Source organism: Eublepharis macularius, chromosome 5, assembly GCF_028583425.1.
Source record: "Eublepharis macularius isolate TG4126 chromosome 5, MPM_Emac_v1.0, whole genome shotgun sequence".
Classification (NCBI taxonomy): Eukaryota; Metazoa; Chordata; class Lepidosauria; order Squamata; family Eublepharidae; genus Eublepharis; species Eublepharis macularius.
Window position 1 is genome coordinate 168,435,959 of NC_072794.1, and position 13,175 is coordinate 168,449,133.

Here is a 13,175-nt window from a genome sequence, read left to right on the forward strand (position 1 = left end):
CCTAGCTTGTTAGAGAAGCATCTGAGATCCCCTCCCTACAATACAGCCCTCCTATCTGAGTAAAAAGCCCTTTTGAATAATTTGATTTTGCATCATTTGGGGAAAGCTAGGAGAGTAGGGGCTCTCCTGGCCTCCTCAGGCAGGCCATTCTACAGGGTAGGGGCCACCACAGAGAAAGCCCGTGTACGGGCTGCTGTTGATTTCACCCATGTGCAGCGTGGCACCTGCAGGAGACCCTGTTCAGATGAGCGAAGCTGCACTGAAGACCCTCCAAATCCCTCATCCGTTGTGCTTAAGCTACTTGGATTAGTGATTGGACCGTTCTTCTGTGGCAGGAGTAGAGAGAATGAAGTTGTTATACATTCAATTTAATAATAATAACATTCAATTTATATACCACCCTTCAGGATGACTTAACATCCGCTCAGAGCGGTTTACAAAGTATGTCATTATTATCTCCACAACAAAACACCCTGTGAAGTGGGTGAGGCTGAGAGAGCTCTGAGAGAGCTGTGACTGACCCAAGGTCACCCAGCTAGCTTCAAGTGGAGGAGTGAGGAATCAAACCCGGCTCTCCTGGTTAGAGTCCTGCGCTCTTAACCACTACACCAAGCTGGCTCTCCCTACCTTCCCTAACTGCTATGTGAAGAACAGCCCTTCATGGGAGTGCATCTGCGTTTTGGGCAAGTCACCCATGTGCACAGATTACACCCAAGACACAAAACCAGACATTTTTAAAAAGTCTGTTTAAGTACAATCCAGCCACTCAGCCATATTTTACATTTGAAGAGTAAACTGAGAATTCAGTCTCACTTAGGGTAGCCAACCTTCAGGCAGGGCCTGGACATCTCCCAGAATTACATCTGGGAGACGCGGGACCATTGAGGTCAAGGGGTTGCCAAACTCTAGGTGGAGTGTGGAGATCTCGTGTAATTACAATTAATCTTTATTACAGTTCTCAGTTCCCCTGGAGAAAATGGCTGTTTTGAAAGGTGGACTGTAGGCAGGGTTTCTGGCGCCCGAGGCCAGGAACAGTTTCAGGTCTGTTGCTGACCCCACGCACGTGCGCAGAGCACGTACGCGCCCCTGGACTGCGTGATGATGTCACTATGTGTGACATCATCATGCAGCATGCCACTGCCAGCCGGCCTCATTGGCGCAGTGGATGGCTGGGACAGCGCGCAGGTGGCTTCCCAGCCCTCCCGCTCAGTTGCCCCACGCCACCCCAGCCACCTGCTGCACCTGGCCCACAGCTGTGTACTGACAGCGGCGCGGGGTGGCTGAGCGGGAGGGCTGGGAGGCTGCCTGCTCAGACTGCCCCATGCTGCTGCCGCTGGCACATGCTCCCATCCAGGCTGGGGAGGTGCACGTGCGTCCTCCCAGCCCTCTCACTCCGTTGCTCCACACACCGTCCCAGATGCCTGCTGTGCCTGGCCCGTGGCTGCTGCGCCCAGCTGGGGGCCTGTGTTGGTGGTGGCAGCGGCGGCAGTGCAGGGTGGGAGGACTGGGGGGCTGCAACAGCTGCAGGTCAGGCACAGCAGGTGGCCGGGGCAGTACGCAGGCAGCTTCCCATCCCTCCTGCTCAGCCACCAGCGCTGCCGCCGCCAGCTCCGTAGCACGCCCCCCCCCATGCCCCCTCCAGTGCCTCAGCACCCGAGGCGGTTGCCGGACCTGCCTCAATGGACGCGCCAGCCCTGACTCTAGGGCATTATACCTTGTTGAGCTCCAGTCCCTCTCCAAACCCCACCCTCCACAGGCTTCACCCCCAAACCCTGAGCTAGCAACTCAAACTCAACAATCCACAAGTTACTCAAAAATGTCTGGAAAAGCAGTCTTGTAACCCCTTAAGGGTGAACAAATTTATTCGAGTGGAAGCATTTTCTGAGCCAAGCCCCACTTCATCAGATGCATGAAGTGTTGTGTTCAGTTGGCAGACCCTAAACTACAAATAGAAGGGCAGAGGGGGAATCACTAGAAAATGAGCCTAGTTTCCCAGGACAGGATATGTTGTGTTATGTTGCTGAGCATAGAGGAAAACAAAGTCCAGTGAAAGAGTTAATGATCTGTTCTGTGGACCAGTCCCACCTGCGGATGAATTCGCGAAGTAGAATGAATCACTTTCAAAAAGCAATTGTCTTTCCTTTCATCATGTGTATGTACATTCATATTCACGTGGTTTGCTGATTCATCCACAGTTGAGAGTGATCTCCAGCCCCACTCCTTTGTCCAGATCTTTACTTTCATCTTTGTAACCTCACCCTTCCTCGACTTAGTAAACTGGGCGTTAAGCCACTCTCAGTAACTGATGCCAGATCTATTGTCGAAGGCTTTCACGGCCGGAGAACGATGGTTGTTGAGGATTTTCCAGGCTGTATAGCCGTGGTCTTGGCATTGTAGTTCCTGACGTTTCGCCAGCAGCTGTGACTGGCATCTTTAGAGGTGTAGCACCAAAAGACATAGATCTCTCAGTGTCACCAGACCCTTTATGATTGTGTACACATAGGGTCTGGCAGGGATTTCAGAAGATTCTTTCGAATCCCCTACAAAAGTGACGTGACATTAAAGGCTCTTCCTTTTGCAAACACTAGGTGCTGCTAGAGAAGTATTTGGAAGCCCCATGGCAGAAAAACTGAAAAGAGGCCCAGAATAATTCAAGGATATAATGAAAAATGATAAAAAAGAAACACCGAGCGGCCTCTAAAAATGGTATTTCTGTGTCAAATGCTCCCATAACACGCAGTCCAATTTCCCCCTGTCCTGTTGCTATTGCGCTGTACGTATTTTTCTATCTGATGCTCCTCAAATTGGCTGCTTCCTGGGCTGATTCCACACACGTTGGATAATGCACTTCCAATCCTCTTTATAGATGATTTGGAACGGAATTTTTTTGTGTGCGGAACAAAAATCCACCTCAAACGATTGATAAAGTGTATTGAAAGTGCATTATCTAATGTGTGCGGAATCAGCTCTGGTCAGAGAAAATTTTCCCTTTGACAAAGTTTGTACCTAGCACCTAGTCCTGCTTAACGGTGAACCCAAATTATCACGGACTATATTACCTGGTTCTGCTGGCAGCACTCCTTCCAAATACCATTCTTCTTTCCTTTAGCCTCTGTGGCTTTCACCTGGATCATGGAAATTATGTGTATTCCTGAAAGTTCTGTCTTGAACATGCACACACAAGAAGCTGCCTTCTTCTGCTCCAGACGCTCGGAGTCTCTCTACGTGAGACATCTTACAACGGGATGCTCAAGTGTAGAGAGACACAATGTTAGCTGGGAAGCGTAGTTTAAAAAGACAGAGCCGGCAGAGATCGCTCCTCAGATGGTTTGTTAATTTCACCTTTGCTTCCCAGAAAGGGAGGTGAAATTGACAGAGCTATCCAGAGGCAAAAATGAAACTAACAAACCCTTTGAGGAGCAACCTCCCCTGGCTCTGTCTTTTTAAACTACCCTTGTGCAGAGAGATGAAATTGACCCTTGTGTAGAGAGATGAAATTGACAGAGACTTCGGAGAGCCAGTGCAGACAGCTCCTCAGAGGGTTTGTTAATTTCATCTTCGCCTCCGTGAAGGCTCTGTCAATTTCATCTCTCTATAGGAGGGTAGTCTAGAGAGATGAAAGGGAAGATGAAATTAACAAACCCTCTGAGGAGCGATCTCCGCTGGCTCTTTCTTTTTAAACTACACTTCCCGGCTAACATTGCATCACCCTACACTTGAGCATCTCTGACTGTCAGCAGCTCTCCAGGGTCTCAGGTAGAGAAAAATCTTTCACGCCACCTACTGCCTAATCTCTTCCAACAAAAGATACTGGAGTTGAACTTGAGCCCATCTGCATGCAAAACAGATGCTCTGCCAAGTGCCATTAAGTCAAGGCCTTGTCCTAATTAGGTCCCCCCAGACCTCTAAATTAAAAAACAACACTAGCCTAGAACTCCAATTTGTTCACCTCATTCTTGATTCTCCCTTTCTGCTCCTGCAGATATTGCCGGTATTGCTATACATAAACACCAAGGGAGACAGCAGCCAACCATATCAAATGTCACATTTAATACGAACTTTTTCAGACGGAACGTTAACATAAGGATTTGGGCTGACATTGAAATATAGGTTGGATATAACACATTCTGGATTCTTACTAAAAACATATTTCATAGATTTATTTTATTTTTATTTTCACTTCATTTATACGCCACCTTTTCCCTAACGGGGATTGAAAACGGCTTACAACACTCTCTTCCATTCTGCTCACAATAACCTTGTGAGGTAGGTTAAGATGTGACTGGCCGAAAGTCACCTGGCAAACTTCCATGGCAGAGTGGGGAATCGAACCAAGGTTGCTGAGATCCAAATCCATTGTGTAGCCACTACACAAGACTGGCTTCGTTTGCCCTCTGCTGAAAAACTTCCAAGGAAAAAATTCCAAATAACCATGTGGACGCATTAGATTTATATACCACCCTTCAGGCCAACTAAATGCTCACTCAGAGTGTTTTACAAAGTGTGTTATTATTATTATCCGCACAACAACCACCCTGTGAGGTGAGTTGGGCTGAGAGAGCTCTGAAGAGCTGTGACTGACCCAAGGTCACTCAGCTGGCTTCAAGTGGAAGAGTGGGGAATCAAACCCAGCTCTCCAGATTAGACTCCTGCTGCTCTTAACCACTACACCAAACTGGCAGAAAATTAGTCTTGGCATTGCTAAGAGTACAAATCTCTGAGTACGGTGACATAGTGGTGGGAGCAACTCATATCTGCAGACATCATAACTAGCATTGTGAAATGATATTCTCAAAATAATTGTGTATTGTTATTCAGGATTTCCTGAGTGGATTTGTGGCTCAAAACCAATAACGTCTTCATTGCTGTGGGAGCTGGTATTACTTCTCGTTTTTTCAAATAAATTGTTATAATAACTAAGACATTTCCTTTTCTGAGTTTCGCCCTTTCTTCCAGTTTCATTTAGCCCAGAAGTTGGGCTAAATTTTTTGGCTGTTCCAGAGACCTGGATCCATGCCATGGTAACATCAAGGCTAGAGTACTGTAATGCATAGGTCTGCCCTTAAAGTTAGTTTGCCCTTAAAATTAGTTTGGAGTTGGTACAGCTGAGAGCCTCTCTACACAAGACATCTTACACGGGGCCGCTCTTATGCGAGGTTGCTGCCAGGAAAGTCTGTGTGTGTCTGCGGAAGTAAAAGATAGTAAAATCTCTTTAATGTTGATAGCCCTTGATAAAGCCCTTGATAAAGCCCTTGATAAAACGATAGTCTGTGCTGGCGTTGAATTAGTCATTTATTTGTCTTTTTGGCTGTCCATGGTATCCGCAAAACTCTCCTCCAGCACCACATTTCAAATGAATCAATTTTCTTCCTGTCAGCTTTCTTTACCGTCCAACTTTCACATCCACACATGGCAATGGGGAATACCATAGTTTGGATTATCTTGATCTTGGTTCCCAGAGAGACCTCTTTATCTTTAAGGATCTTCTCTCGCTCCCTCACAGCTGCTCTTCCAAGCCTCAATCTTCTTCTGATTTCTTCATTGCAGTCTCCCTTTGGGTTGATGACTGAGCCAAGGAATAGAAAATTTTGAACCATTTCAATTTCCTCATTGTCAACTTTGTTAACGTTGTCAACTAGTCCCATTACAGTTCTTATTAGATGTCTCATTTTATTGATCGTGATGGATTGCACCGTGTAACCTGCCTTGAGGCTCGGTGAGAAAGATGGACAATAAATTCAGTAAAGAAAAACCAGTATGTGTCTAAAACAATGGATAAAGACGCTGTTAAGTGGTGCTCTGAAGGGGTATACTGAAGATGATGTTTGCCAAAAATTAAATCTTTGGAAATCCAAATCACAGAAGCATTGAAACATAGAGCTGAAATGGATTTCCAAGGGTCATCTAGTCCAGCCTCCTGCACAATGCAGAAAATTCACAGCTATCTCCTCCCCTCACTTATATTATAATACCTATACCTCGACACATACCTTTACTTCTACATGATATCACCTGATAATGCAGTTTTCTTGTTTCATTTAGCATCTTTGCCCGAAACTATAATTCATCCTCAAAATAACCCTGTTATTTTGAGGCTGACAGCATGTATCCAACTGTCCCAGTAGGTCAGAGCCCTGAGTTCAAGCTACATGCTCTGATCTTGGAGTCCTTCCCTATAATTCAGTGCTGCAAATAATAATTTAACAGGGTGTGTGAGTAACCTGCCCTCTTTTACTCTGTGAAGTGCTATATGAACAAATTGCCTGTGGTCCTTTAGAAACATTCAGTGGCGTTGCACTCTTTCGCAATACTATGGTGTTAGGGTCGCCCTTGCCCCTGAAAAAGCTTTACTATAGAGTTTCTGGCAATTCCTAGAGAGCCATGATGTCACATCCAGGTTTTCCTCAGAAGTGACTTCACATTGTCACTCGCCATGTCTCCACCCCCTGGTCCCCCATTGATTACCAGGATGGGTCCAGCCACTTTGCTTAAGAACTTTGCTTCACAGTGACAATAATTTCAACTGAACACCAAAAGAACTCATAAGTATTGTCATTATATGGTTCCCCTTTGGGAAATAAGAACGTGAGTGATGCCCATGTAACTTCCATGAGCTAGTAAAATGGGCCTGTAAAACCGAGATGTTCCATCCGGCCTTTGGCTGAGTGCCAGCGGGTGTCCCCCTTTTTCCATCAAAGACCGCCACTTTTTCTGAGGCTGCCCTCGGCCATCTGCTATGCCCATATATGGACTCCCATATATTTATTTAAATAGCCTGCACCTGGACTATTTAATGACTTTTAAAGCTTATTATTGATTTTATGGTTTTGATTGATTGACTGTGTTTTATGAAGCTGGTTAGCCGCCCTGAGCCCATTTGTGGGGAGGGCGGGGTATAAATAAAATAAAATAAATAATAAATAGTTGGTTTAGCCCAGGACAGCAAAGTCAGGGCAAAGCAGCAAGGAAACGGCTGGTTGTTGAGGAGCTTGATAAAATGTTGTATGCTCTTATCACTTTGATTAAGGCAACTGGCAACACATTGTATGTGATAATTAATGAGTAAAAAGCGTGTGTGTGTTATATGTAGTTAGGTATTATTACTAGAATGATATTATCGCAGGGCTGTCATTTCTAAGTTGAAGACAGAAGCCTGGGCTCCAGTTTGTTTCTATAATCAAGAGGTCTGTATTACGGACTTTGGCACTTGGTTGACCTAAAAAGTTAGACTTTGCTCACCCTAAAGAGTGCCAAGAGACAACCAGTCTCTTGGCTGGACTCAAGGACATTATTTGCGGCAAGTTTCTGTTCTCTGTTGCGCCTATGCAGTTGGTTATAAAAATCTAGTTGTATTGTTCTGGCTACGGAAAGGTTTTGATTGAGAGAAATGTCTGAACTTAACATTTGTCTTGCAAGTTTGGTTCCTAATTTAGCCCCATAGAACCCATATAGAAAGAGGTTATACCCTCTCTTGTGCCTACCCCCTAGACTGAGAGGCAAAAGGCAGGAAGTGGGGTTGGACTGTCAGTGCACCGCCTTTCGGATCACATCTGGCTGCTGCCTCCCTTCTAGAGAGGAACTCGAGGCAACATACAGCATTTCAACCCCATAAAACAACATTTAAAATGGTTAAGTTTGGCAAATAAACCAGAAACTCACTGATTATTTTGTTCACCTACATTCTTCCAACAGCTTCTTAAAACATGTCAAGTAATCTGTTGCTAGGGTTGTCAACTCTGGCTTGGGAAATTCCTGGAGATTTGGGGGTGGGACTTGAGGAGGACAGAGTTTGGCAAGGGAGGGAAGGGGACAGAAGCAAAAGCTAGTTTTAGGTGGGTAGCTGTGTTGGTCTGCAGTAGAACAGTAGGATTTGACTCCGGTGGCACCTTAGAGACCAACAAGATTTTCAGAGTGTAAGCTTTCGAGAGTCAAAGCTCCCTTCTTCAGATACCAACCTTGATTACACCCTACCAGCTGACTGACTGGCACTGTATTGAGTTCATCCCTGTTCGATGTATTGTCGAAGGCTTTCACGGCCGGAGAACGATGGTTGTTGGGGGTTTTCCGGGCTGTATTGCCGTGGTCTTGGCATTGTAGTTCCTGACGTTTCGCCAGCAGCTGTGGCTGGCATCTTCAGAGGTGTAGCACCAAAAGACAGAGATCTCTCAGTGTCACAGTGTGGAAAAGATGTAGGTCATTTGTATCTACTCAGGAGGGGTGGGGTTGAGCTGAGTCATTCTGTAAGAGTTTCCCAGGGTGTGGAATGCTAATGGCGGGAGGCTTCACTGTATCCTGAGGAGGTTCCTTTTGCATATGGATTGGTGCTTGATGTGCTAATCTTCTCTGCAGGGCTATTGTCGGGTGTGGAGTGTTTTGTTGGCCTGGTGTTTTTCAGAACTGGAGCCCATGCTCTGTTCATTCTTAAGGTTTCTTCTTTCCTGTTGAAGTTTTGTTTATGCTTGTGAATTTCAATGGCTTCCCTGTGCAGTCTGACAAAGTAGTTGGAAGTGTTGTCCAGTATTTTGGTGTCCTGGAATAAGATACTGTGCCCTGTTTGAGTTAGGCTATGTTCAGCCACTGCTGATTTTTCAGGCTGTCCAAGTCTGCAGTGTCTTTCATGTTCTTTTATTCTTGTCTGGATGCTACGCTTTGTGGTCCCGATGTAAACTTGTCCACAGCTGCAGGGTATACGGTATACTCCTGCAGAGGTGAGGGGGTCTCTGCTGTCTTTTGCTGATCGTAGCATCTGTTGTATTTTTCGGGTGGGTCTGAATACTGCTTGAAGGTTATGCTTTTTCATAAGCTTTCCCATCTGATCAGTAATTCCTTTGATATATGGCAAAAACACTTTTCCTGTAGGTGACTGTTTTTCCTTGGTTGTTTGATTCATCCTGGGTTTGATTGCTCTTCGGAACGTCAGGAACTACAATGCCAAGACCACGGCAATACAGCCCGGAAAACCCCCAACAACCATCGTTCTCCGGCCGTGAAAGCCTTCGACAATACATCGAACACCTCTACGGGGAGGAAACATTCCAACAGACCCGAAGATTGGAAACACTTCGGAACAAGAAAGCACATCTACTCTGTTCTTTGACCTTTCTTGTACGCTGCAGGGACACAAGAACCATTCCATCTTTTCTCACAACTAAAAGAATCTTCAAAACCACACAGGCGAACCGCATTTATGACCGTCTAGAACAGGCCCTCTTACGTGAGAGAATCCACACTACCCGCAGAGAACTTGCTGCCACAGACAAGGAGCTATTTTGCTTGCATATCAACACCAGCCATAAAATGAGAAGTCAGGATTGGGACAAGGTCGATAATCTCACCTACAGGAAGATGGAACAAGTTTTTACCAACCACACATCCAGACAGAAGCAGAAGTTTAACAAACTACAGGAAAAAAGACAGACAAGCCCAATGCTCGACAATGCACGCATTGTCATCAATCTGACAGACCGTCAACTCTCACCAGAAGAAACCTCCATCTTGGCAAAGGGAGGAAACTTTGCAGTCACCCCCACCAGAATTCCTGTGGAAGACATCATTGCAAATGTAGAAGCTGCCATTCGTCATCTACCTGAAGAGGAAGCTGAGGAAATAAGAGGAGAGACAGCCAGGATTCTACGAAAGGCAAAGCTTCCCACCAGCAATATAACACGCAAGGAGAGAAATGCCATCAAGACCCTCAATGCAGATCCAGACATCATCATTCTACCAGCTGATAAAGGCAATGCTACAGTGATCATGAAAACGGAGGAATACAAAAAGAAGATTAAGGAACTCCTGGACCCCTCCACCTACAAAAAACTAAAACGAGATCCCACTTGCAAAATCACCAGGCTAACAAATGCGCTGATCAAGAATTCCTCACTACATCCCGACACGCACAGCAAACTATGCAAGACTGAAGCACAGCCACCTAGACTATATGGACTCCCCAAAATACATAAAGATTCAGTCCCACTCCGACCCATTGTGAGTGCCATTGGTTCACCGACATATGAATTAGCTAGACATCTGGCAGATCTCCTGCAGGACCACATCGGGAAAACCTCGTCTTACATCAAAGATTCAGCAGATTTCATCAACAAAATCAGTTCTCTGAAACTCAATCCACAAGACATACTTGTCAGTTTTGATGTTGTATCCCTGTTTACCAAGGTTCCAGTAAAAGACACTATTGCACTGATTAATCAGATTTTCCCAGAGGATGTAACAGCCTTATTCCATCATTGTCTGACAACCAGTTACTTCCAATGGGACAACGAATTCTATGAACAGATGGATGGGGTGGCCATGGGGAGCCCACTCAGCCCAGTTATAGCAAACTTCTACATGGAACATTTTGAAAAAACAGCTCTAGAATCAGCACCCCACAAACCCAGTGTATGGTTCCGGTTTGTGGATGATACATTCATCATTTGGAGCCATGGGGAGGAAGAATTGATGGAGTTTTTGAATCATCTCAACAACATCCACCTGAACATACAATTCACAATGGAGAAAGAAAGTGAGGGAAAACTCTCATTCCTGGATACCTTGGTCATCCGCAAAGCAAACTCTCAGTTAGGTCACAAGGTCTACAGGAAACCAACTCACACTGATCGGTACTTACACAAAAACTCCGATCACCACCCCCGACAGAAAAGAGGCATAATGAAAACATTAGTGGATCGTGCAAGACGGATATGTGAGCCGCGCTTTCTCAATGAGGAAATTAATCATCTAAACCACGCACTTCAGGCAAATGGCTACTCCAGAAATGAAATCCGAAGAGCAATCAAACCCAGGATGAATCAAACAACCAAGGAAAAACAGTCACCTACAGGAAAAGTGTTTTTGCCATATATCAAAGGAATTACTGATCAGATGGGAAAGCTTATGAAAAAGCATAACCTTCAAGCAGTATTCAGACCCACCCGAAAAATACAACAGATGCTACGATCAGCAAAAGACAGCAGAGACCCCCTCACCTCTGCAGGAGTATACCGTATACCCTGCAGCTGTGGACAAGTTTACATCGGGACCACAAAGCGTAGCATCCAGACAAGAATAAAAGAACATGAAAGACACTGCAGACTTGGACAGCCTGAAAAATCAGCAGTGGCTGAACATAGCCTAACTCAAACAGGGCACAGTATCTTATTCCAGGACACCAAAATACTGGACAACACTTCCAACTACTTTGTCAGACTGCACAGGGAAGCCATTGAAATTCACAAGCATAAACAAAACTTCAACAGGAAAGAAGAAACCTTAAGAATGAACAGAGCATGGGCTCCAGTTCTGAAAAACACCAGGCCAACAAAACACTCCACACCCGACAATAGCCCTGCAGAGAAGATTAGCACATCAAGCACCAATCCATATGCAAAAGGAACCTCCTCAGGATACAGTGAAGCCTCCCGCCATTAGCATTCCACACCCTGGGAAACTCTTACAGAATGACTCAGTGAAGCCTCCCGCCATTAGCATTCCACACCCTGGGAAACTCTTACAGAATGACTCAGCTCAACCCCACCCCTCCTGAGTAGATACAAATGACCTACATCTTTTCCACACTGTGACACTGAGAGATCTCTGTCTTTTGGTGCTACACCTCTGAAGATGCCAGCCACAGCTGCTGGCGAAACGTCAGGAACTACAATGCCAAGACCACGGCAATACAGCCCGGAAAACCCCCAACAACCATCATCCCTGTTCGTTACTTCACAGCCATGCTCCCATCAGTTTGACACAGACTCTCTTATTGATTGATTGATTGGTTGGTTGGTTGGTTGGTTGATTGGTTGGTTGGTTGGTTAGACTTTTAGTCCACCCTCCTTGCAAACAGGCTCAGGGTGGGTTACAATCATAAATAAATTACGATAAAACCAATAAAATACATCTCAGTACAAACATAGATTTCGGCATTCCAGATGGGGCACCCTTCTTTTCCACTACCATGACTGGTTTTATCCCTTTCTGGCCAGCAATCAGATGAGTATTCCTCCATATAATGGAAGGAACAGAAGAGAGGCTGTATTGGAATTGTTCAGTGTCTTCTAAGGCACCTGGCGTGGGCTTCCAGAGACCACAGTTCTCTTTGTCAGATGCATCTGGCGGGGAGAGCTGTGGTTATCGAAGGCTTGTACTACATTGGAATTGGATGGTCTGGTTGTTTTGCTGCTACAAACCAACACAGGGAAAAAACAACAACACCAGGGAACCAATTCACAATAGTTGTGTAATCTGTATATCATATGAAAGTGCAAAAGTGCAATAGTGCAATTGTACAGTTAATAAATACACAATACAAAAATACACAATATGGTCATATTCAGTAAACCTATCATTGAAAAATCTTTGTCGTCCGTACAGTTCATTACATTCAGTTAAAGTGCCAAGTGTCTTATTTTGATAGAAAGCCGGAGGTGGAGATTCATAGAGAGGTGTTATGTCATTCACAGTCCAATAATTTAAATTATTCAAAAAACGCCGACGGGGATGTGCAGGCAAGTACCATTAACCTGTTTCGTGAGTGAAACTCACTTCATCCTGGGCATGAAAGAATTCAGGACTGGACACAAATGTGTTACAATCTCCAGTTATGCTCTCCTATGGCTTGTGAAGAGGTGGTGCTAACGGCCAGGTGTTGTTTTTTCCCTGTAATTGACGTTCCAGGGTTGCCCGTATTTTTCCTCGCTACAAACCAACACGGCAAACTCCTTTGAAGCCTCACACAAGCCAATTAATCTCCATACCGAGAGGAGATGTTTACATTTACTAGCAAAGGAATGTTTTGGTTCCATCCCTCTCTCTCCCCCCCAACTGCATCTTCTCTCTCCTCCCCTTCTCCCCCCTCCTCTTCTATATTTGACCAGTTTCTGTACCATGCATCTGACGAAGAGAACTTGATTCTCGAAAGCTTACGCTACAATAAAATTGGTTAGTCTTAAAGGTGCTACTGGACTCTTTTTGATTTTGCTACCACAGACTAACACGGCTAACTCCTCTGCTTCTAAGGCACAGGAATCTGTTATGCTGCACTAGGGATCCCATTCCCCTGGTGAGGATGGGAGATCTCCCGTTCCCACCCCAAGAGCGTTCCTGTGCTTTGCAGCAGGCCAATTTAGGCCCTACATGGGCTGAATCGGGTCTGTTTGGGGCCCAAATCGGCCCGCAGC